Genomic DNA, 27,893 nt, shown 5'->3' with positions numbered 1-27,893 from the left:
TACAGGGTTATAAATACAAAATCAAATAGGGTTAATGCAGGAGTAGGTTTATTAACGAGCAAAAAAAAAAAAAAAAAAAAAATAGGAGTCCGGGTAAGCTTCTACTAACAGCATAGAGAACGCATTATTGCACCCAAGGCAGACACGAAACCCACGCCTACCACAGCAGTACAAGTTTATGTGTCAACTAGCTTCGCAGATGCCGAAGAGATTGATGAAATATAATGAGATAAAAGAAATTTTTCAGATAGTGAAGGGAGACGAAAATTTAATAGTCATGGGTGACTGGAATTCGATAGTAGGAAAAGGAAAGAAGGAAAAGAAGTAGGTGGATATGGAATGGAGATAAGGAACGGCAGAGGAAGCCGCCTGGCAGAATTTTGCACAGAGCATAAGTTAATAACAGCTACCGCTTGATTTAAGAATCATGAAATAAGATTGTATACGTGGAAGAGGCCTGGAGACACTGGAACGTTTCTGATAGATTATATAATGGTAAGACAGAGATTTAGGAACCAGGTTTTAAATTGTAAGACATTTCCAGGGGCGGATGTGGACTCTGACCACAATCTATTGGTTATGACTGTAGATTAAAACTGAAGAAACTGCAAAAAGATAGGAATTTAAGGAGAAGGGACATGAATAATCTGAAAGAACCAGAGGTTGTAGAGAGTTTCAGAGAGAGCATTAGGAAACGATTGACAAGAACGGGGAAAAGAAATACAGTAAAAGAAGAATGGGTAGCTTTGAGAGATGAAAAAGTGAAGGCAGCAGAGGATCAAGTAAATAATAAGACGAGGGCTAGTAGAAATCCTTGGATAACAGAAGTAATACTTAATTTAATTGATGAAAGGAGAAAATATAAAATGCAGTAAATGAAGCAAGCAAAAAGGAATACAAACCTTTCAAAAATGAGATCGACAGGAGGTGCAAAATGGCTAAGCAGGGACGGCTAGAGGACAAATGCAAGGATGGAGAGACATATATCGCTAGGGGTAAGATAGATACTGCCCACAGGAAAGTTAAAGAGGCCTTTGGAAAAAAGAGAACCACTTGCATGAATATCAAGAGCTCAGATGGAAACCCAGTTCTAAGCAGAGAAGGGAAAGCAGAAAGGTGGAAGGAGTATATAGGGGGGTCTATACAAGGGCAATGTACTTGAGGACAATATTATGGAAATGGAAGAGGAAGTAGACGAAGATGAAATGGGAGATACGATACTGCGTGAAGAGTTGACAGAGCACTGATAGACCTGAGTCGAAACAAGGCCCAGAGAGTAGACAACATTCCATTACAACTACTGATGGCCTTGAGAGAGCCAGCCCTGGTGAGCAAGATGTATGAGAGGTGAAATACGCTCAGACTTCAAGAAGAATGTAATAATTCCAATCCCAAAGAAAGCACGTGTTGACAGATGTGAAAATTACCGAACAATCAGTTTAATAAGTCACAGCTGCAAAATACTAACGCGAATTCTTTACAGAATAATGGAAAAACTGTAAGAGACCGACCTCGGGGAAGATCTGTTTGGATTCCGTAGAAATGTTGGAACACGTGAGGCTTATCTTAGAAGATAGATTAAAGCACGGGAAACCTACGTTTCTAGCATTTGTAGACTTAGAAACAGCTTTTGACAATGTTAACTGGAATGCTCTCTTTCAAATTCTGAAGGTGGCAGGGGTCAAATACAGGGAACGAAAGGCTATTTACAATTTGTACAGAAACCAGATGGCAGTTATAAGAGTCGAGGAGCGTGAAGGGGAAGCAGTGGTTGGGAAGGGCTGTAGCCTATCCCCGATGTTATTCAATCTGTATATTGAGCAAGCAGTAAAGGAAACAAAAGAAAAATTCGAAGTAGGAATTAAAATCCATCGAGAAGAAATAAAAACTTCGAGGTTTCCCGATGACACTGTAATTCTGTCAGAGATAGCAAAGGACCTGGAAGAGCAGGTGAACGGAAGGACAGTGTCTTGTAAGGAGGATTTAAGATGAACATCAACAAAAGCAAAATGAGGATAATGGAATGTAGTTGAATTAAATCGGGTGATGCTGCGGGAATTATAATAGGAAATGAGACACTTAAATTAGTAGATGAGTTTTGCTATTTGGGGAGCAAAATAACTGATGATGGTCACAGTAGAGAGGATATAAAATGTAGACTGACAATAGCAAGGAAAGCGTTTCTGAAGAAGAAAAATTTGTTAACATCGATTTAAGTCTCAGGAAGTCGTGTTTGAAAGTATTTGAACGGAGTGTAGCAATGTATGGAAGTGAAACATGGACGATAAATAGTTTAGGCAAGAAGAGAATAGAAGCTTTCGAAGTGTAGTGCTGCAGAAGAATACTGAAGATTAGGAGGGTAGATCACATAACTAATCAGGAGGCACTGTATAGAATTGGTGAGAAGAGATATGTGTGACACAACTTGACTAGAAGAAGGGATCGGTTGGTAGGACATGTTCTGCGACATCAAGGGATCACCAATTTAGTATTGGAGGGCAGCGTGGAGGGTAAAAATTGTAGAGGGAGACCAAGAGATTCAGAAGGATGTAGGTTGCAGTAGGTACTGGGAGATGAAGAACCTTGCACAGGATAGAGTGGCATGGAGAGCTGCATCAAACTAGTCTCTGGATTGCAGACCACAAAACAAAAATAGCAGCAGTCAGAACACCCTGATGACCTCCTTTACTTTCTTCCACTGTGTTCTGCAACACTGAAATTTCATCTGTAAATTATCTACATTGTTCTTAACTTCACTTATAGGTTCTTTTGACTATACTAATTGTGCAAGCCAGCACAGTGTAATCTAGCTTCTGCTCTGACCGAAAACTGCTGACTCATAATTTTGGATGCTACTCATTTCTGGAAGGAGTATAGATGAAACAGCCTCTTCTTCGGACTGTAGTAATTTGTCTAGTACCTGTTGGTCATAAATGCGCAGGCATTCACGGAGGTCCACTGTGGGCTGTAATTATTGTATGGCAGCGGAATTTGGAGATATGCTAAAGTGTTAATGGGGAACTGATTTACACTGGAAAACAAATTAGTTCCAATTGTGGCAACCAGGTGCATACCTGGCGATATGCACTGTTTTTATGACAGCATAACATTCACGTTGACATTTGACGAGCCAAACCTGTGTGAACAGTATGGTCATCAAGAAGAGAGTGAAACTGTTTTATGTTAACGGCAGCATTTGCAGTGCGTCATTGAGGGAGTACCGCCGATAGAAAACCTATGACCACTCTCAGTAAATGGTTTAAAGAAGATGATAATGAAATTCGAAAACACGAGCGAGCTTGGTGTGACACCTGGAAGAGGAAAGCATGCTATCACGGTAGAAGTTGTTGACGAATCTGCTGTTGCTGTAAGTGACCATGCAGCGCCTGTCCTGGGTAGTGCTTGTTCCGGCTTAACATCAAGCGCTGGCACGTCCTGGAACGATGCAACGGAGAAGGCTGTGAGACGACGTCAGCCAATAGAATGCTGACTGGGACGACACCGCTAGAGGAGCGGCCCCTATATGAAGAGAATGTACGCGCCGCTCCAGTAGCCGCGGCACCACTAGATGAGCACTAGGAGAACTGCACTAGAACACGAGCTGTAATCCAAACGACTTGTCCATGACTTGTGATCTATATTACTTGCTTGGATGGAAATTGTATACATCAAAAGACATTGATTATTTGCATGTCACCAACTGCTTGCGACACCTCTGTGTAAAGGGATAAAATTACACTACTGGTCATTAAAATTGCTACACCACGAAGATGACGTGCTACAGACGCGAATTTTACGGACAGGAAGAAGATGCTGTGATATGCAAATGCTTGGCTTTTCAGAGCATTCACACAAGTTTGGCGCTGGTGGCGACACCTACAACGTGCTGACATGAGGAAAGTTTCCAGCTGATTTCTCATACACAAACAGCAGTTGATCGGCGTTGCCTGGTGAAACGTTGTTGTGATGCCTCGTGTAAGGAGGAGAAATGCGTACCACCACGATTCCGACTATGATAAAGGTCGATTTGTAGCCTATCGCGATTGCGGTTTATCGTATCGCGACATTGCTGCTCGCGTTGGTCGAAATCTGTTAGCAGAATATGGAATCGGTGGGTTCAGGAGGGTAATACGGAACGCCGTGCTGGATCCCAACGGCCTCGTATCACTAGCAGTCGAGATGACAGGCATCTTATCCGCATGGCTGTAACGGATCGTGGAGCCACGTCTCGATCCCTGAGTCAACAGATGGGGACGTTTGCAAGACAACAACCATCTGCACGAACAGTTCGACGACGTTTGCAGCAGTATGGACTATCAGCTCGGAGACCATGGTTGCGGTTACCCTTGACGCTCAATCACAGACAGGAGCGCCTGCGATGGTGTACTCGACGACGAACCTGGGTACACGACTGGCAAAACGTAATTTTTTCGGATGAATCCAGGTTCTGTTTACAGCATCATGATGGTCGCATCCGTGTTTGGCGACATCGTGATGAACACACACTGGAGGCGTGTATTCGTCATCGCCATACTGGCGTATCATCCGACGTGATGGTATGGGTTGCCATTGGTTACACGTCTCTGTCACCTCTTATTAGCATTGACGGTAATTTGAACACTGAAAGTTACATTTCAGATGTGTTACGATCCGTGGCTCTACCCTTCATTCGATCCATGCGAAACCCTACATTTCAGCAGGATAATGCACGACCGCATGTTGCAGGTCCTTTATGGCCCTTTCTGGATACAGAAAATGTTCGACTGCTGCCCTGGCCAGCACATTCTCCAGATATCTCACCAATTGAAAACGTCTGGTCAATGGTGGCCGAGCAACTGGCTCGTCACAATACGCCAGTCACTACTCTTGATGAACTGTGGTATCATGTTGAAGGTGCATGGGCAGCTGTACCTGTATGCGCTATTCAAGCTCTGTTTGACTCAATGCCGAGGCGTATCAAGGCCGTTATTACGGCCAGAGGTGGTTGTTCTGGGTACTGATTTCTCAGGATCTATGCACCAAATCGCGTGAAAATCTAATCACATGTCAGTTCATATATTTATTCAATGAATACCCGTTTGTCATCTGCATTTCTTCTTGGTGTAGCAATTTTAATGGCCAGTAGTGTAAGTATTGTCAATTCAATTTACTGTAATAAACTCCATTAATAAGGTTTGCTTGTAAGTTGGCTATCTATCCGAGAAAACATCTTCCTAGGCACGCTAATTAGACGAGTGTGCAGGACATCACAGTGCTAGAGCTCATGCAGTGTCATGAGAATTGTGCAACGAATGGCCAACAGTACGAAACGTTTTGCAGTTTATTACACTCTGGTACCCGTACAATATCCAGCATCTGAAAGCACAAGATCAGCAGCAACCTTCTGAATTTGGTTTTCGGTTTCTGGCACAGATCGAAGTTGATGACATGTGGCCGGTCAATATTCTGTGAATTGACGAGGCACATTTTATACTACAGGGTGCAGTGAATACACAGAACTGCCGAATTCGGGGTACTGTTAAACCGCGTGTTGTGCCTGAAGAGCCATTGCACTCGTTATATGTAACTGTGAAATAGGGATTCACAATTATCTTGGTCCGTTCTTCTTTGAAGAGAATACATCCAGAGGGTTGTTATGTGTACTGTGAGGTCTGTCGTGCGTACTATGACCTCCATGTACAGCATGTAAAGAAGTCCAAGGCCGCCGTTAGAAAGTACGAAAAGGCAGCCAGTGCTTTGGAAGAACGCAACTGTGAGAGATCCATTGTTTCATGCAATGTTGGGGAACACCTCAAATTGCTTGCCCACTGAAAGATCTGCTCAATGCAGTCTTCCATGAACGTGTTATTTCTGGAGGTTTCTCAGATGGATAGTCTGCAAGATCACCTGATTTGAATCCATGAGACTTTTTGCCACGGGATATCTAAAAGAACACGTTTACCAGGGACGCGTTCTGTCTCTACACGATCTGAAGGTCAGTACACAGTGAACACGTTGCTCATATTCCTCCTGGACTGCTACAAGCAACTAGTGATCACATCGTTTTACGGATACAGCACCTCGTCGAAGTCTCCCGTGCTCATATTGAACAAATCGTGTTAGCCGTGGGTAATAATAAAATAAACATGATGTATTTCTTACCTATTTAACCTATTCTGCCCACGTTCCGTTCGTAATCCAGTACATACGAAAACATTTCTATGCAGGTTTCTTTCAGTCACATGGCCAATTTGCACCTCGTGGACACAATTGTAATTTTTTTCAGCGTGAATCGGTTCCGCAGTAACCCATTAGTACAGCTACCAAGTTTCGCTGTCGTACGATAATTACAGCCCACACTCGACCTTTGTGACAAACTGATCTTTGATTATAACCACCTGGTCCTATAGATACAGCCTCTTTTTATCAAACTGCAGTGCCATGTTATGGGAAGAAACGTATATTTGAGAAAACGTAAAATTAACAAATACATTTGTCGAATAGCTTGTATTAAAAGTAATACACCACGAACTGCTTGCTTCAAGGTGTAAATTAGAGACATGAATACTAGAGGCACTAGCACAGAGCCCTGTGGCACTCTGTAGTTATATTTCTCCTTTATTTACTACGGCGTCATTAGGAAAACAGATTAAGGTGCGCTCCTATCTACCAACCGGCCCGTAAAGACGACCGGTGACGGTCCAAGTCCAAGGCCGCCGTTAGACGAATACAGAAAATGCAGTCACCAGCTCTTAAGATCGCCGCCAAGCATTGTGAAGCCGAAGCATCCGGGACTACCCTCTTCCAGTGGCTACGGAGGCGGCTGCTGTAAGGAAGGACGCCTATTCGGAATTGCCCGCTATTATTCGCCCACACATTGCTAACTAGAGTTCACATTTTATGATGCTCCCATAAATATTACCACGTGAAGGTAAGCAGTCTGTCGAAAAAGGCTCGCACACTCTCATTTTGAATCGTAGCTGAGGGCGTGCCGCTGCAATACGTTTAGTACCGTCTCCAGTTCACAAATGACTACGGATAACATCAGGAAGCTTCTGACAGCATCACTGACATCTTCTCTGGCGTTCATCTAGTAGCATGCTAGTCCTTAACAAAATTAATCTTTTCCTACATAATACTCAGCAGAAAGATGTATTTTTTCAATTTATTGGCTTTCGGGACATTCCCGTACAGACATCTTAACAATGAAAGGTCAGTTATGACGATACGAACGTGAAGACAATACCCAGCCCCGAGCGGAGAAAATCAAACCCGGGTCCCTGACCGCGCAGCTACGGGGACGGACCAGCAGGAAGTTTTATAAGTTCCAAGGCCCTACTTTCAAGAAACTTTGTTTTATTTTCTGTATTGTTACCTCAGGTGCAGGTAGCAAGGTAAGTTGTTAAACTAAACTTTCGAGTTTCGCATACCAGTTAGTGACAGTGAATCAGAGAAGAATATTTTCCCTTAGTTACGGGATGTAACTAGGAGATTTTTCGGCTATATTTCTCAGATCTACGCTGTTGTCAAGGCCAGTGAATAATTTTTATATAGTAAAGTTATTTGTCATATTTACCAAATTATCTTGGTACTGGAACATATTTCGCTCGTTTTCTTTCTTGTGGAAGGAAATAATTTGGTGAAGTCTTAAATTAATGTGTGTGTTAAAAACGTACCATATGAACTAGCCAGTGATCAGTTCGAAAAATACAGTCATACAGTATTTACAAAATAGAGCACTATGCACAGAGGTTTTATAGAACATATACGCAAATGCCTCAAACAGCTTTTTAATGTGGAATGTATCCCACATGAGTAATAGAAATAAAATATTCGCTTGCATTAGGCCACGAATTAAATGTAAAAATGAATCGCCACTGACCTACAAAGAACAGGTATTTATATTAAATGTTACGCTGTGTATCCAAAAAGATTTCGGGCTTGCAGCCGGTCGTCGTTAGCTTCCATCCACGATATTTCGACTGGACAACTGCCAGCCATCCTCAGGTGAGCCATCGAGGATTTTTTTTTTTTTTTTTCCTTTATTGAATTTCAATTCCCCCCAAAGGGGGGGGGGGGGGGGCGGGCTGGCAGCAGCTTAGGACGCTGCTCTGCAGCCTACAGAGTTTCTGACAAAGAGCAGGAGAATAAAGAATAAGAAAAAACAGGCGATAAAATCGGGGACTTAGTGAGTAACAAGGTGAAAAGAAAATGGGGAAATTAAAACAAGCAACAGAGGGATGATGAAGCGAATAAAAATACATACGGAGCAGACAGGGAAAACAATAGACAGTTAAAAAAAACACGGCGACAGTCTGGATTCTGTTCGCAAAGTATATAAAATTCACACCCAGCGACAGCATGGTTTCTGTTCGCAACACAACACTGAATAGGCACTAGAACACAGCACGAAAAAGTCGGCAAAGGTGACACCACAGTCGAGAGCAGGTGGGGGGAAACTGGACAGGAGATGGGAAAACAAAAAGGGGGGAAAGGAGAGTAAAAGCGAAGGGGGGGGGGGGGGGGAACCGGGAAAGGAGATGATGGAGGAAGACGACCCATAAGAGGGGTAGGGGGCAGACGCGACAGGGAGGGGGGTAGGCAGAGGAGGGGAATACAAAAGGACTCGGGGGGCCATCGAGGACTGACGTTCCGCAATATATAGCGTGCACCGAGTATTCCGCGCATGCGTCAAAATCATATTAACAGACGAACCACACCGCCCGCCAGCAGCGCCCTCGCTGGTGGAACTGCAGAACTCAGCTTTCTTCGGCGTTGTCAATTGCCGCGGCCATCGGAGTACTCTGACGTCTTCATCTGGAGCAGATCTTAGAGTTGACGGGGTTCCACGCATTATCTAGCTGGTAGCCATTGTCACGGTTCATAAGATTGTCATGCGAATTTCCACTGATTCTTTTATGACAGAGTCCCAAAAGGATGTTGCTGTGGCCATTGAGTGTCCAGTGGAAATGCAATGCTCAGCAATTGCAAACTTGCTAGGTTGCAAAAGGCGAGTACAACGTTGATGTTCAGTGTAACGTTCTTCTACTATTCGCAATGTTTGTCTCATATATGACATGCCACACTGACAAGGTATTTTATAAATTCGCGCCTTCCGCAATACCAGATCGTCTTTCACTGATCCCAGCAGGTCGAAAATCTTCGATGGTGGACGGAAAATCACTTTCACTTCGAAACCGTGGAGGATTCTTGCAGTTTTGAAGGAAATGTTGCCAACAAAGGGAAGAAAAGCTAAGGATTTAGTAGGCGTGCACTCTTCTTTCTCCACTCCCTGTTTCTTTGAGTTAATTGCAAGTGCCTTGCTAATTTGCTTTGTAGAATATCTATTCTCTTTGAAAACCCTCTTCAGGTGGGCAAGCTCTTCAGGCAAACTATCTGCATCTGACACTTCATGAGCTCTGTGTACCAGTGTTTTAAGTACACTAATTGTTTGCGATGGGTGATGGCAGCTGGACGAATTTAAATACAAATCAGTATGTGTGGGCTTTCAATAAACTGAATGCCCCAGAGAGCCATCACTCTTCCGTCTAACTAGCACATCCAAGAAAGGGAGGCAACCATTTTTCTCTAATTCCATGGTAAACGGAATGTTTTCATGAATGGAGTTGAGGTCATCTAAAAACTCCAATTTTTCTTCTCCATGAAACCACACTACGAAAGTGTCATCCACGTACCTCCAAAAAACAGTTGGTTTGAGGGCTGCTGATTCAAGTGCTCTCTCCTCAAAATCCCCCATAAAAAGGTTGGCTACCAAGGGAGATAGGGGGCTACCCATGACGACGCCGTCAATCTGTTCAAAATATTCTTGGTTGAACATAAAATATGTTGAGGAGAGAGTGTGGCGAAACAAAGCAGTGATTCCCACATGAAACTTATTGCCAATCAGTGCCAAGGAGTCTGCGAGGGGTACCATTGTAAAAACAGACACCACGTCGAAACTAACTAAAAGATCAGAAGTACTTAGGCGAAGAGCCCCCAGTCTGTTGATAAAATCGGCCGAGTTTCGTATGTGATGTGGACATCTGCGGATGTTTCAAGCCTTATTACTATTATCAAAAGTTTTAATAGAATTGTAAAATGGCTCTCTCAATGTGCATTTGTTTCTTGACATGAATAATTGAAGGGCATATTTCAGTAGTGGTACAAGTCCATTTTTGTTCATATTGAGATACAGAGTCCTAAAGTTAAATGAGCGCTGAAAAATCTGCAGTTGAGATATCAGAAATATTCAAGCAAATGGCTTCTTGCTAGAGATGAACCTTTCTTTGTTTGTTTGGATCATTAATTTCAGAAGCATTATAGGCAGAAAAGTGGAGGTAATGGACATGTACCACTATTGAAATAAGCCCTTCATTTCGTCTGTACACGCAGACGTCCATAGTTTTTCTCGCCTGGCCACCTTTTGACTGCAACCAGGAATTTTCTCCCTCTACTGAAAACTATCTCACCTTAGTTGGATATCATGTCTTGTCCTCGTAAGTTTACTGCAGGTCTTTACTTTCTTTCTCAATTTGAATATTCGTGGTGCAACATCTTTGCTTGACCACTTACGCCATGTGTGACCAGAATAAATTGTTACCACGGAAGTTTTCCCCTGAAGTCTTGCCACATGTCCTATCGTTCCGTCCCTTCTTCTTGTCAATGTTTTACATCTATTCATTTCCTCGCCAGTTTCGCGGAGAAAGGGCTATGGGGCGGTGAGCACTTTGGGACTCAACATCTAAGGTCATCAGTCCCCTAGAACTTAGAACTACTTAAATCTAACTAGCCTACGGACATCATACATATCCATGCCCGACGCAGGATTCGAACCTGCGACCGTAGCGGTCGCGCAGTTCCAGACTGAAGCTCCTAGAACCTCTCGGTCACACCGGCCGATCCGCGGAGAATGTCTTCATTCCTTACCTTAACAGTCTACCTAACTTTCAACATTATTCTGTAGCACCATATCTCAAATGCTTCGATTCTCTTCTGTTCTGGTTTTCCCAAGGCCCATGTTTCACTGCCATACAACGCTAAACTCCACACGTACATTCTCAAGAAATTGCTTCCTCAAATTAAGACACGTGTTTGATACTAGTAGACATCTCTTGGCCAGGAATGCCGTCTTTGGGGGTGCAAGTCTGCTTATTAGGTCCTTATTGCTCTGTGCGTCATGTGTTACTTTGCTGCCTAGGTTTAATTCCTTGACTTCGTCTGTTTCGTGAACCCCAATTCTGATGTTAAGTTTCTCGCTGTCATTAATTTCTTCTTTCTTCGATTTACTCTCATTCCACAGTCTGTACTCATTAGACTGTTTATACTATTCAACATTGCTGGCCGCTGTGGCCGAGCGGTTCTAGGCGCTTAAGTCCGGAACCGCGCTGCTGCTACGGTCGCAGGTTTGAATCCTGCCTCGGGCATGGATGCATGTGATGTCCTTATGTTATTTAGGTTTAAGTAGTTCTAAGACTAGGGGACTTATGACCTCAGATGTTAAGTCCCATAGTGCTTAGAGCCATTTGAACGATCTACATCTACATCTACATCTACATACATATGGCAGTCCACCATACGGTGCGTGGCGGAGGATACCTCGTACCACAACTAGCATCTTCTCTCCCTGTTCCACTCCCAAACAGAACGAGGGAAAAATGACTGCCTATATGCCTCTGTACTAGCCCTAATCTCTCTTATCTTTGTGGTCTTTCCGCGAAATATAAGTTGGCGGCAGTAAAATTGTACTGCAGTCAGACTCAAATGCTGGTTCTCTAAATTTCCTCATTCAATACATCCTGGAATTTTTCTTCACTTTCACTTAGGATAGCAATGTCATTATCGAATGTTATCACTGATATCCTTTCATCTTGAATTTTAATCCGACGTTGTTACCATTCTTTTATTTCCGTCATTACTTCTTCAATGCACAGGTTGAACAGTAGGCGCTAGAGACTACATCCCTGTCTGAAATTCTTCTTAATCCGAGCACTTCGTTCTTGGCCTTCCAGTCTTACTGTCCCCTCGTGGCTTTTTTGCGTATCGTGTATTACCCGTCTTTTCCTGAGTGTTCAGACGGGAATCCCGACCGCACATACAGTAAACCAGTATCTCTCTTACACTTTCCATAATTTAGTAAATCAGTCTATGCATCAATATACTCAAATCTGGTAGAAGTAAAAAACCTCCCTGAAAAGGTACAGGTACTAATAAATGACAAACGAAGTGATAATGGTGAAGGTAGAACAAAAACTACACATTTGATACCAGAATGGCATAGGTAAAATAGTAATAGGATTTTTGACATTTGGTGAAACATTCGAATTTATTTACCTTCTCACCGTGCTGCCGTACCGTGGACTCAACTTACCGTGGACTCAACAACTATTTGCAAAAGAATGTGAAATTACAGCGATGCCTGGACAAATTAATTAGAATTTAAGTCACACAAACACACAGACACACCAGTTATGAGCGAATATGAACCCTAGGTTAGGGATATAAGAAGACGAGCAAGTGTACAGTCGCGTCGGTTTCAAGGCCTGCCTTGTAACAGCCGGCAGAGTGAGATGCATACCGGAGCAGCCCATCATGCTTGCTCAGATTCCAACAAAGGACAGCGGGGCGGAGACAAGAAGGACTATTTCCTTTTTGGTTAGCGAGCGCCAACGGAGCAGAATTCCTGTTCGCCGGTCGTAAACGGCGGACGTGATTTGCTTCTTTTCACGACCGATTGCCGCAACGGCTTACTCAAGAATCACTCCGCACGTTGCCACTAAAAATCACTTATAAGTCCTGATCTGGAGCCAGCAGCCAAGATGTTTACAACATGTGAATTATTAAAGTCTTACAGTTTAATTCATTGCCTACTGTTGTGTTGAAATTTACACTACTGTAAACACGCAAACAACATTTATCGAAGTACAGCATCGTGAAGGAAAACAGTGTGTTGGTAACGATTGGAGAAAGCTAAGAAAAGTCAGGTAAATTTATATGTTTCTTTGCTTCCGTGTCTGTATCGTCGTTCATTTCATTTATTAGACAAATTTTTTGGGCATGTAGTAGATAAACAACGATGTACTGTCTAACACAAAGATAAAGATACTGGCAATTTCTGTTGATCTAGTTTTAGATTCACCGAAACCGCACTATTGTTACTGAACGAGTAATACTATGTAGGAACGTGTCAAGTGACAGGTCAGGTTTTTTTAATTCTTTTTTTCATCACTCTTCTGAAATATTTTAAATTATTTTGTCGCTATATTACAGTCTCTGTCTTGCCTTACAATTTATAACCTCTACGGCTCTCCCAAGTACGATGAAAGTTATTCCTTGATGTCTCAACACATCTCCTGTCAGCCTGTCTCTTCTTTTGTCAGTGTTTTAGACATGTTGCTTTCATCGCCGATTCTGCGGAGAACTGCATCATTCCTTATCTGTCTGGCAAATTTTCAACATGCGTTCTGTAGCACCAATCCTTTTCAGGCTCATACTTTGGCATGCCGACAGCCCAGGCGATTAATGCCTTTGCCCAACACCCTCTACCTCACACGTCCTTGTATACTCCGTCTTCCTCCAAAAAGTAACTCATTTTTAAATTGTAGTGCCATGCCGCTTCTACGGATAATACAACAGTTACGAGAGCCATTCGGAAAGTAAGGTCCGATCGGTCGCGAAGTTGAAACGACAGAGAAAATCCGGTGAAGCTTTGCACAGATGTGTTGGTCGGAGTGTCTAGTATGCCCGTCGGTCACGTCACGTCACTCTTTTCAGTTTTGGGGACACAGTGAGCACGTAAAGATGCCTAGAAAATAGTGTCGCCCGCCAAGTGTGGAGGTCTGGTGGGAGATTTCGCCCGATATCATGCAGCCTGTATAACATAGCTCTCAAGCGTTTCGTTCGTCATGAGAATTCTCGCCCGCACTCTGCAGGGCCAGTAAAGATGCTCCTGCAGCGTTTTCGATGGGAAGTGTTTGTTTACCCACAGTTCACCTCGTAATTGCCTTCCACTGAGTTTCGTTTCTGTTCACATGAACCACTATCTATGAAGACAACATTTTGGCACAGGCAACGAGCTGTAGACCACCGTAGAGATTTCGCGGTAAGCACAGGCGGCTGCCTTCTATGACGAGGTCACTGGAAAGTTGGTACAACGCTACGATGTTCAAGTGGGAGCGGTGAATCTGCAGAAAAGTGGTTGGAAGGTCTAGCTAACTACTGCAAATAAAACATTTTGGATTTTCGTCGTAGTTTCCGTTTCGCGAGTGATCGGGCCTTACTCTCCGAAAAGCCCTCGTATAGTGTATCACAATTTGCTTGAGTAAGAATATACAGGGCAGAGTTATAAAGAAAGGAAACTAACCAACCATATCACACTGACCAAGTTTCAGTAATACATATTTCTTGTGAAAGCCAAGAACGCTTGATTTTAGGACCTTTGTGCCAATTACTAGTTTCGATATAATTGTGCTGTCATTTTCAGATTGGCATTACACTTTGCGTATGTGTTCACGTACATGTGTCGTCGACATTTTGAGAACAAAGTGTAAATACATTTAGAAACTCCACATGGCTTGTCGTTTACACTTTTTTCCCTACATGTCGGTGACAAATATATTTAAACATATACGCAAAGTGTAATGTCAATCTGAAGATGACAGCACGATTCTGGAGAAACTAGTAATCAGAATAAAGGTCTTAAAATCAATCGATTTTGGCTTTGACAAAAAGTATGTACGAACAGAGATCGCCCCAACGATATGTGTAAGTTATATCATAGTGCTCTTGAAAAAGTTGTTCGAGAATGGAGAAAAGCAGGTGCACCAGCACACAGACTGGGACCAAAACGTAAGGGCATTGAATTGGACTGTTTAGCATTTGCTGATAACATGGCACTGATCGCCCAAGACATTAACGATGCACAGAAACAGCTAGAATTATTACAAGAGCAGGCAGCAAAAATAACATTACAAATTTCATTGAAAAAACAAAATTTATGACTGACATCATAGATGGTCCTTCTGATCTCAAAATTGGTAATAACTACATCTATCGAGTAAAAGAGTTTAAATATTTAGGTGACTGGACTGCAGAAAATTGTAATGAAAAGAAATCTGTCAGATCAAGAGTCTAGAAAGTGGAGACAGCGTTTCAATTAGCAAAAAACGTTTACAACAAAAAGAGTCTCTCGTGGAACTGCAAAATACGACACTACACAACAGTAATTAAACCCGAAGCTCTCTACGCAACTGAGACAGTAAACCTTCAACACAGCACACTAAAAGGGGAATTAGAACTGAAAGAACGTAAAATAATGAGGAAAATCATAGGACCAAGAACTAAAGATGGTGTGCATTATCCAAACCCCAATGCAAGAATATATAAAAATATCTCCAAAATACATGGGGCATTTAGAAAGAATGGACTCAAACAGGTTAACACACAAAATCCATACATTTTTAAAGAAAAAAACTACAAGACAGAACTGGTACAAACAGACGGAAAAAGACGTGAGAGAATTAGGATCTCCAAATCTACATGACAGAAATCGAATCAGAAAAATCACAAACACGCGGAGTTTTGAGGACGAAGAGAGGAAAACTAACCGACATACGTGGTCTACGCAGCGAAAGCTAGCCCATTCGTTGGTTATGTAGGAATACTGGGAGAAAAGGAAGGCCAACAAATGTTGATTACGCGTGGTCCTAAGTGATCCATCCGCGTAGAAGAAGAATATAGGAGGTCAAAAAACAGTAATAATAATCGACACTGGAGAAAGAGCAGCTCAAGATCGCGAAAATCGTCGTTTTATTACCGCAGAACCGGATTTCAAGTAATATATAGTAATCTTCAGAGCATAAACAACAGGTGACATTAGTCCAGTCCGTCAGGCAGTAAACAGTTAGTTGATGTAGAGCATACAGGTACAGAAATGACTGGTGCATGATCCCGTTTACAGCCAAAATTAGAAGTGTTGGAGCGTGATGGAGGGGTGGAGGCGCGCTAATTTTTTAGAGTTGGTGCATTGAGGAAAGTTTTTCGAGGAGTCTCATCCGGACCGGCAGAGAGAGAGAGAGAGAGAGAGAGAGAGAGAGAGAGAGAGAGAGGGGTCGCAGCGTCTCTTCTGGACCGCCAGAGAGAGATTCATCGTGGAGTAAAAGACCAAATTGTTGGTCGACATAGGAGTGTCTACTGTCACTGTAACCCAGACAGAGTATCGCAGATCCCATTCGTAATCGTAGGTCGGAGTAAGTTATCTTCCGAATCCGTCAACAGTCCTGGTTGCACGTTGGAGAGGAACCCAGTGATGTTAGCTGCCTACCTACGACCCGACTTCACAGCTTGGTAAAGTAATCGTAGCACCGGCAAAGTAAGGCCTCGTTTATTCATGCTGACGGTCTCAGTTATGTGCATCATCGTATTGTGGTCACGCCATGGATTTTTACATGTGTGAAACTATAGATGAGTGATCTTACTCGATCATTGTTCCACGGCATAGTCGAGTTTTTAGTCTATTTGAAATTTCATCCTACTCACAAGAGAACGTAGGGAACCGTAGTTACGTAGTACTTCCCCATTTGACTTTTCCAACACCTCATGCTCACCTATCCTTTTTTTTGTCGGTTATATCACAGAATTATTACGTTGTATATTGAATTATCTATATGTCCTAAGATGATAAATCCCACAGTGGTACCCAATCTGATTATCATTTCACAACGTTTAATATTATATCCCTGTGGCATACATTTTTGCGGGATGTTAACTAACCCAAATATCACCAAATTGAATTACGATGCAGGTGTCTTCAACTGTCCGCTTGAGGGAGCAAACCATTTCTTGCAGCGTTATTTACTGCCCGTTGCGTGAAAGAAAAAGTGGAAGTTCAAGGGCAGATAGAGTACACTTGCCTCTCAAATACAGATTTATATGAAATCAGATGAACACCCCACCTCTACATCCCGGCATCTCGCAAGGTGTTTACATCTGAGAACTCCCTGCAGGTGGAACGCAAGCTGTCCGGATCCACTTGGCGTAACAGCGCCATAGAGGGTGCCGCATCTTGGACTACCGCTCAAGTGCTGACAACTCCGTCTTCGCAAACGGCTGCGCTTCTACACTGCGCAGCTGAGGGCATCGCAGTCTTTCTTACCGTGAGCATAATTATCCTTTGCACTGGTAATGAAAGTGTGGTGTTCTCCATTTTTAATTACCAACTTTCAGTCACTACACCGATCAAGCATTACGGAGTTCAAAAATTGTTCAAATGGCTCTGAGCACTATGGGACTCAACTTCTGAGGTCATCAGTACCTTAGAACTTAAAACTACTTAAACCTAACAAACCTAAGGACATCACACACATCCATGCTCGAGGCAGGATTCGAACCTGCGACCGTAGCGGTCGCGCGGCATTACGGAATAATAGGTTGTAAGTTATCATAGAACATCGGGAGAGACTAAATTCTTAGGAGGGCAAGAAGGCGTAACTGAATGAGGAGTGACACTACTTTGCATTTTATCTTTCTGTAAAGTTGGATAAAGCCAATTATCACTGGTTTGATTATTCATTAACATGTTGCTCTCATAAAAGTGTCTACGAATAAGAGTATTGAGTTTCATCACTGTTTCTGTTCGTCCCGTTCGCATACATTAAGTTGTAGGCTTCTAATCTCTTTCCTACAAGATATTATCAATCAGCTCAAAATCGTCACCAACATACTGCTCCAGTCAGATAGCGTTGATCAGAGCGAGATATTTGTTTTGCAATCATCCCACTCCAAGAGCTACACCTAGGGCCGTAAGTTTCTGTTCATTCATTTAACCTTGCGCACAAGTATTTACAGGACAAAGAGGTGATCTATACATAATTAATTCTGATTTGTTCAGGGAAATTCATTACCGCGGGCATTTACAGATGGTTAAGATGGCTCTGAGCACTATGGGACTGAACTTCTGAGGTCATCAGTCCCCTAGAACTACTTTAACCTAACCTAAGGACATCACACACATCCATGCCCGAGGCAGGATTCGAACCTGCGACCGTAGCGGTCGCGCGGCTCCAGACTGTAGCGCCTAGAACCGCTCGGCCACTCCGGCCGGCTGGGGGATTTCACAGTTCACGTAAGTGTAAGGTCATGGACAACTTTGTATAGTATCCCTGTCCGTGTACGCTACGTAGCACTAGCGCCTGCCGTGCTTCTTGTAAGTAAACAGCCGTCCGTATAGCGGGCAGACTCAAAAACAACTCGCACCGGCCTTTGGGAAGCGCAGTGTGCAAGACACAGAGCCCTCGTCGCCTCTCCAGCCCGCGCTCTCCAGCATCACACTTCCGGGCACTCGGAGAGGACAAGCCTGCCCGTACTTATAGCCTTCGGGACTGCTCTCTTGTACTGTCAGCCACGAGCAACGATTCGGTTTCTCAGCGCCTCCTCAGTTCCGTGCTGTTCCGTTCCTCCACAACTCATTCCCTTTTAGAGACACGAAGGCGTCTGTTGCCGCTCCGTCGCCGCACGGGGTAGCCGTGCGATCTACAGCGCCTTCCCACGGTTCGGGCAGCTACCTCCGTCGGAGGTTCGAGTCATCCCTCGGGCATGGGTGTGTAGTTTAAGTTAGATTAAGTAGTGGGTAAGCCTAGGGACCGATGACTTCAGCAGTTTGGTCCCATAGGAACTTATCGCAAGCTTTTTTGCCGCTCCGTCCTCCACATATACGGGGCCGATCCATGGCTCCGTCGTTCCTCCGGGCAGCAAGACAACAGTGGCCGGACCATTCTCCACGTACACGGATCCGTTCACTTGTGTTGTCAACTGTCTACTGCGGCTCATCTTCCCCGGCGCATGGTCAAAGATCAAGGGGTTCCGTTGTCCGCTGACCAAGTGATCTCCAGTCTACGCAGCTACCTTCTTGTTGGTTTCGTGCGGCACTGGTGCAGTCTCCTGACGTGACATTAGAGACTTCCCGGCAAGGAGAGACACCTGCCACCTGTTGAGAGGGTCGGAACTCGAACTGTGAAGCTTGCCACTAACGAAGGGACCATCAGATCAGTTAATCGCGGATCTTGACGAGTCTTGGGTGTGTTGCAGAGGGGCCTGTCCTGCGGCTTTTCTGTCCCTAGATGCCTCGACAACCGATTTTGAAGTTTCATGCATACATCCTACACCTGTAACGTCAATGCAGCCTCGACAAAGCGAAATTAGCACAGTGGCCAAGATCCACTACCAACACGCTGACAATACAGGTTCAGAGCGAAACACTGTACGTTTTTTTAATTTCATCGTACAACACATCCTTAAATATAATATGTCATGCAAAATTATTTCACTGTTGTAATTTCTTTAATATATCAGTCATTACGGCAAACATTCGTTAACACTCGTAATATCAAGGAAGTGAGTGGGTGGGGGAGGATGTTACTTTGTGCCAGCCTTTTGAAAATACTGTAATCTAGACTGTTACTTTTTATTTTAAATTTCTGAAAAAATATTTATTGTTTTTAATGAGTTCTTTTACCAGATTCCACGAATGTTTCAAATTTCTCTCTTAAACGTAATCCAAAAATTTAAGTCTCAGTAATAGATATCACTTACCTTAATGTACGTCGTGTTCAATATATTCTGATTTAGAGTCTTACTTACACATCAATATCTCTTTTAAAATACTGTTGAGAGCGAATGTCAACAACAATGAACGAAATTTGCTTTATTAAAAAAAATTATGCTGTTCATAAATTCGTAGCACACGTATTGAAAGTGATTGATAATTCTTAATGTTTACTAAAAGGTATTTTCAAGTTATGGAGACTACGTACACATCTCTACCTCTTTAAAACGTATATTAACAATATAATTCAACAAGAATTAACGAATTTTTTTAAAAAATTCTTTTTCGGCGAAGCCTAAAGTACCATCCTCTTGGCAGCGCGTGTTATGGGAAGGGCCTTGGTAATGCTAGGGCTAAATGTGTATTCGTTCGCGGCTCATAGTTAAAATGCCAAATACACTCCTGGAAATGGAAAAAAGAACACATTGACACCGGTGTGTCAGACCCACCATACTTGCTCCGGACACTGCGAGAGGGCTGAACAAGCAATGATCACACGCACGGCACAGCGGACACACCAGGAACCACGGTGTTGGCCGTCGAATGGCGCTAGCTGCGCAGCATTTGTGCACCGCCGCCGTCAGTGTCAGCCAGTTTGCCGTGGCATACGGAGCTCCATCGCAGTCTTTAACACTGGTAGCAAGCCGCGACAGCGTGGACGTGAACCGTATGTGCAGTTGACGGACTTTGAGCGAGGGCGTATAGTGGGCATGCGGGAGGCCAGGTGGACGTACCGCCGAATTGCTCAACACGTGGGGCGTGAGGTCTCCACAGTACATCGATGTTGTCGCCAGTGGTCGGCGGAAGGTGCACGTGCCCGTCGACCTGGACCGGACTGCAGCGACGCACGGATGCACGCCAAGACCGTAGGATTCTACGCAGTGCCATAGGGGACCGCACCGCCACTTCCCAGCAAATTAGGGACACTGTTGCTCCTGGGGTATCGGCGAGGACCATTCGCAACCGTCTCCATGAAGCTGGGCTACGGTCCCGCACACCGTTAGGCCGTCTTCCGCTCACGCCCCAACATCGTGCAGCCCGCCTCCAGTGGTGTCGCGACAGGCGTGAATGGAGGGACGAATGGAGACGTGTCGTCTTCAGCGATGAGAGTCGCTTCTTCCTTGGTGCCAATGATGGTCGTATGCGTGTTTGGCGCCGTGCAGGTGAGCGCCACAATCAGGACTGCATACGACCGAGGCACACAGGGCCAACACCCGGCATCATGGTGTGGGGAGCGATCTCCTACACTGGCCGTACACCACTGTTGATCGTCGAGGGGACACTGAATAGTGCACGGTACATCCAAACCGTCATCGAACCCATCGTTCTACCATTCCTAGACCGGCAAGGGAACTTGCTGTTCCAACAGGACAATGCACGTCCGCATGTATCCCGTGCCACCCAACGTGCTCTAGAAGGTGTAAGTCAACTACCCTGGCCAGCAAGATCTCCGGATCTGTCCCCCATTGAGCATGTTTGGGACTGGATGAAGCGTCGTCTCACGCGGTCTGCACGTCCAGCACGAACGCTGGTCCAACTGAGGCGGCAGGTGGAAATGGCATGGCAAGCCGTTCCACAGGACTACATCCAGCATTTCTACGATCGTCTCCATGGGAGAATAGCAGCCTGCATTGCTGCGAAAGGTGGATATACACTGTACTAGTGCCGACATTGTGCATGCTCTGTTGCCTGTGTCTATGTGCCTGTGGTTCTGTCAGTGTGATCATGTGATGTATCTGACCCCAGGAATGTGTCAATAAAGTTTCCCCTTCCTGGGACAATGAATTCACGGTGTTCTTATTTCAATTTCCAGGAGTGTATGTGGATAACGTTCGCTTGATCCTTTTGCGTGGGATAAGAAACTTAACGATCAAATCCTTGTACATGAAAGAAAAGCGAGCAATTGCACCATCAAAATTGTCTCACTCAAATGTTTTCCACTTTGCCAGCCCTGTGCTGTATATTTTTACATGGAGATTAAAATGCTAAAGCTTAACAGAGAAACCGTTTCGAGAGAAGATTTCATAACACGCCTAATTCTGCACCGGTGTAGTACATCTGTTTTCAAAAGAATGATCAAATAGGCGTGTTTCACATCGAAGTTGATCGAAGAAATAACAATCTTTTTGAATTCAAAGGTACTGTGTTTTTCGGTATCACTTCTGAAAAATCCGTATGCATCCCAGACAGCAGCTTTCGTTAAATATGCGTGGTGCACTACGAATTTGTGTTCCGGTTGCTTCTGCGTGAAACACCACCCGGATGCTGTTACAGCACACCGAGCGATGCAAGTGTCAACGAGTAAGGCAATTCTGTAATCTGTTCTCAGATAAACGGAATATACATGTGACCTAAGCGTGCTGTAATGAGTTATTCATTAGTGAAATTACTACGGCGAAAATGATTAATTATGAATAATTTTGCATTACGTATACTGTTTATGGTATTCTGTACGACGAATTTGAAAAAAAAAAAAAAAATACTCGCGACGGACCACCAGCGTCATAGCTACGAGCTGTGAACTTTGTCCGCTGTACTACTTCGTCTCGGTCACCACGTATCTAACGTTACAGTGGGGAGGAGGAAAGAAAAAACCGACGCGCCACCAGCCACAGTCCGACGGATGAACTGAAAACACCCTATGTTGCAAAGTTAGCGATTACTTTTTAAGAAATAACTTGAGATGCCATTAAACTACATTGAGTGCAGTAGTCACGGGATACCTCCTAATACCATGTCGAGCCTCCTTTTGCCTGGAATAGTCCAGCAAGTCGATTTGGCATGGACTCAACAAGTCGTTGGAAGTCCCCTTGAGAAATTAGACATGCTACTTTTATATCCGTCCATAATAGCGAAAGTGTTGCCGGTTCAAGATATTGTGCAAGAATTGACCTCTTTATCATATCCCATAAATGTTCAATGGGATTCATGTCGGGCAATCAGAGTGGTCAAAAAATTCGCTCGAATTGCCCAGAATGTTATTCAAACTCATTTAAAACATCTGTGGGCCAGTGACGTGGTGCATTGTCATTCATAAAAAATCCATCTTTATTTGGGAACATGGCATCCATGAGTCGCTGCAAATGGTCTCCATATACCAGAACTTCCAGAGGACTCAGTCCTTTCCATACAAACACAGCCCACACCATTATGGAGCCACCACCAGTTTGCACAGTGCCTCGTCGACAACTTGTTCCATGGCTTCGTGGGGTCTGCGCGACACTCGAACCCTACCATCAGTTCTTACCAACTGAAATCGGGATAACGTGACCAGCCCACGGTTTTACAGTCGTCTAGAGTCCAACCGAAATGATCACGAGCTCAGGAGAGGCGCAGCAGGCGATGTCGCGCTGATAGCAAAGGCACTCGCGTCCGTCGTCTGTTGCCATAGCCCATTAAGGCCAAATTTCGCCACGCTGTCCTAGCGGATACGTTCGTCGTGTGTCCCACATTGATATCGTGCAGAGTTGCTCGTTTATTAGCACTGAGAAATCTACGCAAACGCTGCTGCTCTCGGTTGTTAAGTAAAGGCCGTTGGCCACCGCATTGTCCGTGGTGAGAGACAGTGCCTCAAATGCGGTGTTCTCAACACACTCTTGACACTATAGACCGCGGAACATTGACTTCCCTAACCATTTCCGCCCCCCCCCCCCCCCCATGAACCATGGACCTTGCCGTTGATGGGGAGGCTTGCGTGCCTCAGCGATACAGATGGCCGTACCGTAGGTGCAACTACAACGGAGGGGTATCTGTTGAGAGGCCAGACAAACATGTGGTTCCTGAACAGGGGCAGCAGCCTTTTCAGTAGTTGCAGGGGCAACAGTCTGGATGATTGACTGATCTGGCCTTGCAACATTAACCAAAACGGCCTTGCTGTGCTGGTACTGCGAACGGCTGAAAGCAAGGGGAAACTACAGCCGTAATTTTTCCCGAGGACATGCAGCTTTACTGTATGATTAAATGATGATGGCGTCCTCTTGGGTAAAATGTTCCGGAGGTAAAATAGTCCCCCATTCGGATCTCCGGGCGGGGACTACTCAAGAGAACGTCATTATCAGGAGAAAGAAAACTGGCATTCTACGGATCGGAGCGTGGAATGTCAGATCCCTTAATCGGGCAAGTAGGTTAGAAAATTTAAAAAGGGAAATGGATAGGTTAATTAGATATAGTGGGAATTAGTGAAGTTTGGTGGCAGGAGGAACAAGACTTTTGGTCAGGTGGTTACAGGGTTATAAATACAAAATCAAATAGGGGTAATGCAGGAGTAGGTTTAATAATGAATAAAAAAACAGGAGTGCGGGTTAGCTACAACAAACAGCATAGTGAACGCATTATTGTGGCCAAGATAGACACAAAGCCCATGCCTACTACAGTAGTACAAGTTTATATGCCCACTAGCTCTGCAGATGATGAAGAAATAGATGAAACGTATGACGAGATAAAAGAAATTATTCAGGTAGTGAAGGGAGACCAAAAGTTAAGAGTCATGGGTGACTGGAATTCGTCAGTAGGAAAAGGGAGAGAAGGAAACATAGGAGGTGAATATAGATTGGAGGGAAGGAATGAGAGAGGAAGCTGCCTTGTAGAATTTTGCACAGAGCATAACTTAGTCATAGCTAACACTTGGTTCAAGAATCATAAAAGAAGGTTGTATACCTGGAAGAATCCTGGAGATACTAAAAAGTATCAGATAGATTATATAATGGTAAGACAGAGATTTAGGAACCAGGTTTTAAATTGTAAGTCATTTCCTGGGGCAGATGTGGATTCTGACCACAATCTATTGGTTATGAACTGCAGATTGAAACTGAAGAAACTGCAAAAAGGTGGGAATTTAAAGAGATGGGACCTGGATAAACTGAAAGAAACAGAGGTTTTAGAGAGTTTCAGGGAGAGCATAAGGGAACAATTGACAGGAATGGCGGAAAGAAATACAGTAGAAGAAGAATGGGTAGCTCTGAGGGATGAAGTAGTGAAGGCAGCAGACGATCAAGTAGGTAAAAAGACGAGGGCTAGTAGAAATCCTTGGGTAACAGAAGAAATATTGAATTTAATTGATGAAAGGAGAAAATATAAAAATGCAGTAAATGAAGCAGGCAAAAAGGAATACAAACGTCTCAAAAATGAAATCGACAGGAAGTGCAAAATGGCTAAGCAGGGACGGCTAGAGGACAAATGCAAGGATGTAGAGGCTTGTCTCACTAGGGGTAAGATAGATAGTGCCTACAGGAAAATTAAAGAGACCTTTGGAGAGAAGAGAACCACTTGTATGAATGTCAAGAGCTCAGAGGGCAACCCAGTTCTAAGCAAAGAAGGGAAGGCAGAAAGGTGGAAGGAGTATATAGAGGGTTTATACAAGGGCGATGTACTTGAGGACAATATTATGGAAATGGAAGAGGATGTAGATGAAGACGAAATGGGAGATAAGATACTGCGTGAAGAGTTTGACAGAGCACTGAAAGACCTGAGTCGAAACAAGGCCCCGGAGTAGACAACATTCCATTAGAACTACTGATGGCCTCGGGAGAGCCAGTCCTGACAAAACTCTACCATCTGGTGAGCACGATGTACGAGACAGGCGAAATACCCTCAGACTTCAAGAAGAATATAATAATTCCAATCCCAAAGAAAGCTGGTGTTGACAGATGTAAAAATTACCGAACTATCAGTTTAATAAGTCACAGCTGCAAAATACTAACGCGGATTCTTTACAGACGAATGGAAAAACTGGTAGAAGCCGACCTCGGGGAAGATCAGTTTGGATTCCGTAGAAATGTTGGAACACGTGAGGCAATACTGACCTTACGACTTATCTTAGAAGAAAGATTAAGAAAAGGCAAACCTACGTTTCCAGCATTTGTAGGCTTAGGGAAAGCTTTTGATAATGTTTAATTGGAATACTCTCTTTCAAATTCTGAAGGTGGCAGGGGTAAAATACAGGGAGCGAAAGGCTATTTACAATTTGTACAGAAACCAGATGGCAGTTATAAGAGTCGAGGGGCATGAAAGGGAAGCAGTGGTTGGGAAAGAAGTGAGACAGGGTTGTAGCCTTTCCTCAATGTTATTCAATCTGTATATTGAGCAAGCAGTAAAGGAAACAAAAGAAAAATTCGGAGTAGGTATTAAAATTCATGGAGAAGAAGTAAAAACTTTGAGGTTCGCCGATGACATTGTAATTCTGTCAGAGACAGCAAAGGACTTGGAAGAGCAGTTGAACGGAACGGACAGTGTCTTGAAAGGAGGATATAAGATGAACATCAACAAAAGCAAAACGAGGATAATGGAATGTAGTCGAATTAAGTCGGGAAGTGCTGAGAGAATTAGATTAGGAAATGAGACACTTGAAGTAGTAAAGGAGTTTTGCTATTTAGGGAGTAAAATAACCGATGATGGTCGAAGTAGAGAGGATATAAAATGTAGACTGGCAATGGCAAGGAATGCATTTCTCAAGAAGAGAAATTTGTTAACATCGAGTATAGATTTAAGTGTCAGGAAGTCGTTTCTGAAAGTATTTGTATGGAGTGTAGCCATGTATGGAAGTGAAACATGGACGATAACTAGTTTGGACAAGAAGAGAATAGAAGCTTTCGAAATGTGGTGCTACAGAAGAATGCTGAAGATAAGGTGGGTAGATCACGTAACTAATGAGGAGGTATTGAATAGGATTGGGGAGAAGAGAAGTTTGTGGCACAACTTGACTAGAAGAAGGGATCGGTTGGTAGGACATGTTCTGCGACATCAAGGGTAAAAATCGTAGAGGGAGACCAAGAGATGAATACACTAAGCAGATTCAGAAGGATGTAGGTTGCAGTAGGTACTGGGAGATGAAGAAGCTTGCACAGGATAGAGTAGCATGGAGAGCTGCATCAAACCAGTCTCAGGACTGAAGACCACAACAACAACAGCAAACCATTTCCGGAGGGGAATGTGCTATGCATCTACCTCCAACTACTATTCCACGTTCAAAGTCTGTTAATTACCGTCGTGCGGCCATAATCACAAAGTAAAAAATTTCACATGAATCAATTGAGTGCAAATGACAGCTCCACAAAGGAATTACCATTTTACACATTGTGTACGCGATACTAGCGGCATCTGTGTACATCTATATCTACATGATTACTCTGCAATTCACATTTAAGTGATTGGCAGAGGGTTCATCGAACCCCAATTATACTATCTCTCTACCATTCCACTCCCGAACAGCGCTCGGGAAAAACGAACACCTAAACCTTTCTGTTCGAGCTCTGATTTCTCTTATTTTATTTTGATGATCATTCCTACCTATGTAGGTTGGGCTCAACAAAATATTTTCGCATTCGGAAGAGAAAGTTGGTGACTGAAATTTGGTAAATAGATCTAGCCGCGAAGAAAAACGTCTTTGCTTTAATGACTTCCATCGCAACTCGCGTATCATATCTGCCACACTGTCTCACCTATTACGTGAAATACAAAAGGAGCTGCCCTTTTTTGCACCCTTTCGATGTCCTCCGTCAATCCCACCTGGTAAGGATCCCACACTGCGCAGCAATATTCTAACAGAGGACGAACGAGTGTAGTGTAAGCGGTCTCTTTAGTGGACTTGTTGCATCTTCTAAGTGTCCTGGCAATGAAAGGCAACCTTTGGCTCGCCTTCCCCACAATATTATCTATATGGTCTTTCCAACTGAAGTTGTTCGTAATTTTAACACCCAGGTACTTAGTTGAATTGACAGCCTTGAGAATTATACTATTTATCGAGTAATCGAATTCCAACGGATTTCTTTTGGAACTCATGTGGATCACGTCACACTTTTTGTCATTTAGCGTCAACTGCCACCTGCCACACCATACAGCAATCTTTTCTAAATCGCTTTGCAACTTATACTGATCTTCGGATGACCTTACTAGTCGGTAAATTACAGCATCATCTGCGAACAACCTAAGAGAACTGCTCAGATTGTCACCCAGGTCATTTATATAGATCAGTAACAGCAGAGGCCCCAGGACGCTTCCCTGGGGAACACCTGATATCACTTCAGTTTTACTCGATGATTTGCCGTCTATTACTACGAACTGCGACCTTCCTGACAGGAACTCACGAATCCAGTCGCACAACTGAGACGATACCCCGTAGGCCCGCAGCTTGATTAGAAGTCGCTTGTGAGAAACGGTGTCAAAAGCGTTCCGGAAATCCAGAAATACGGAATCAACCAGAGATCCCCCGTCTATAGCGGTCATTAATTCGTGCCAATAAAGAGCTAGCTGCGTTGAAGAACAACTTTTTCTGAAGCCATGCTGATTACGTATCAATAGATCGTTCCCTTTGAGGTGATTC

Source organism: Schistocerca piceifrons, chromosome 5 (assembly GCF_021461385.2).
Source record: "Schistocerca piceifrons isolate TAMUIC-IGC-003096 chromosome 5, iqSchPice1.1, whole genome shotgun sequence".
Classification (NCBI taxonomy): domain Eukaryota; kingdom Metazoa; phylum Arthropoda; class Insecta; order Orthoptera; family Acrididae; genus Schistocerca; species Schistocerca piceifrons.
This window is presented reverse-complemented; position numbering follows the sequence as displayed.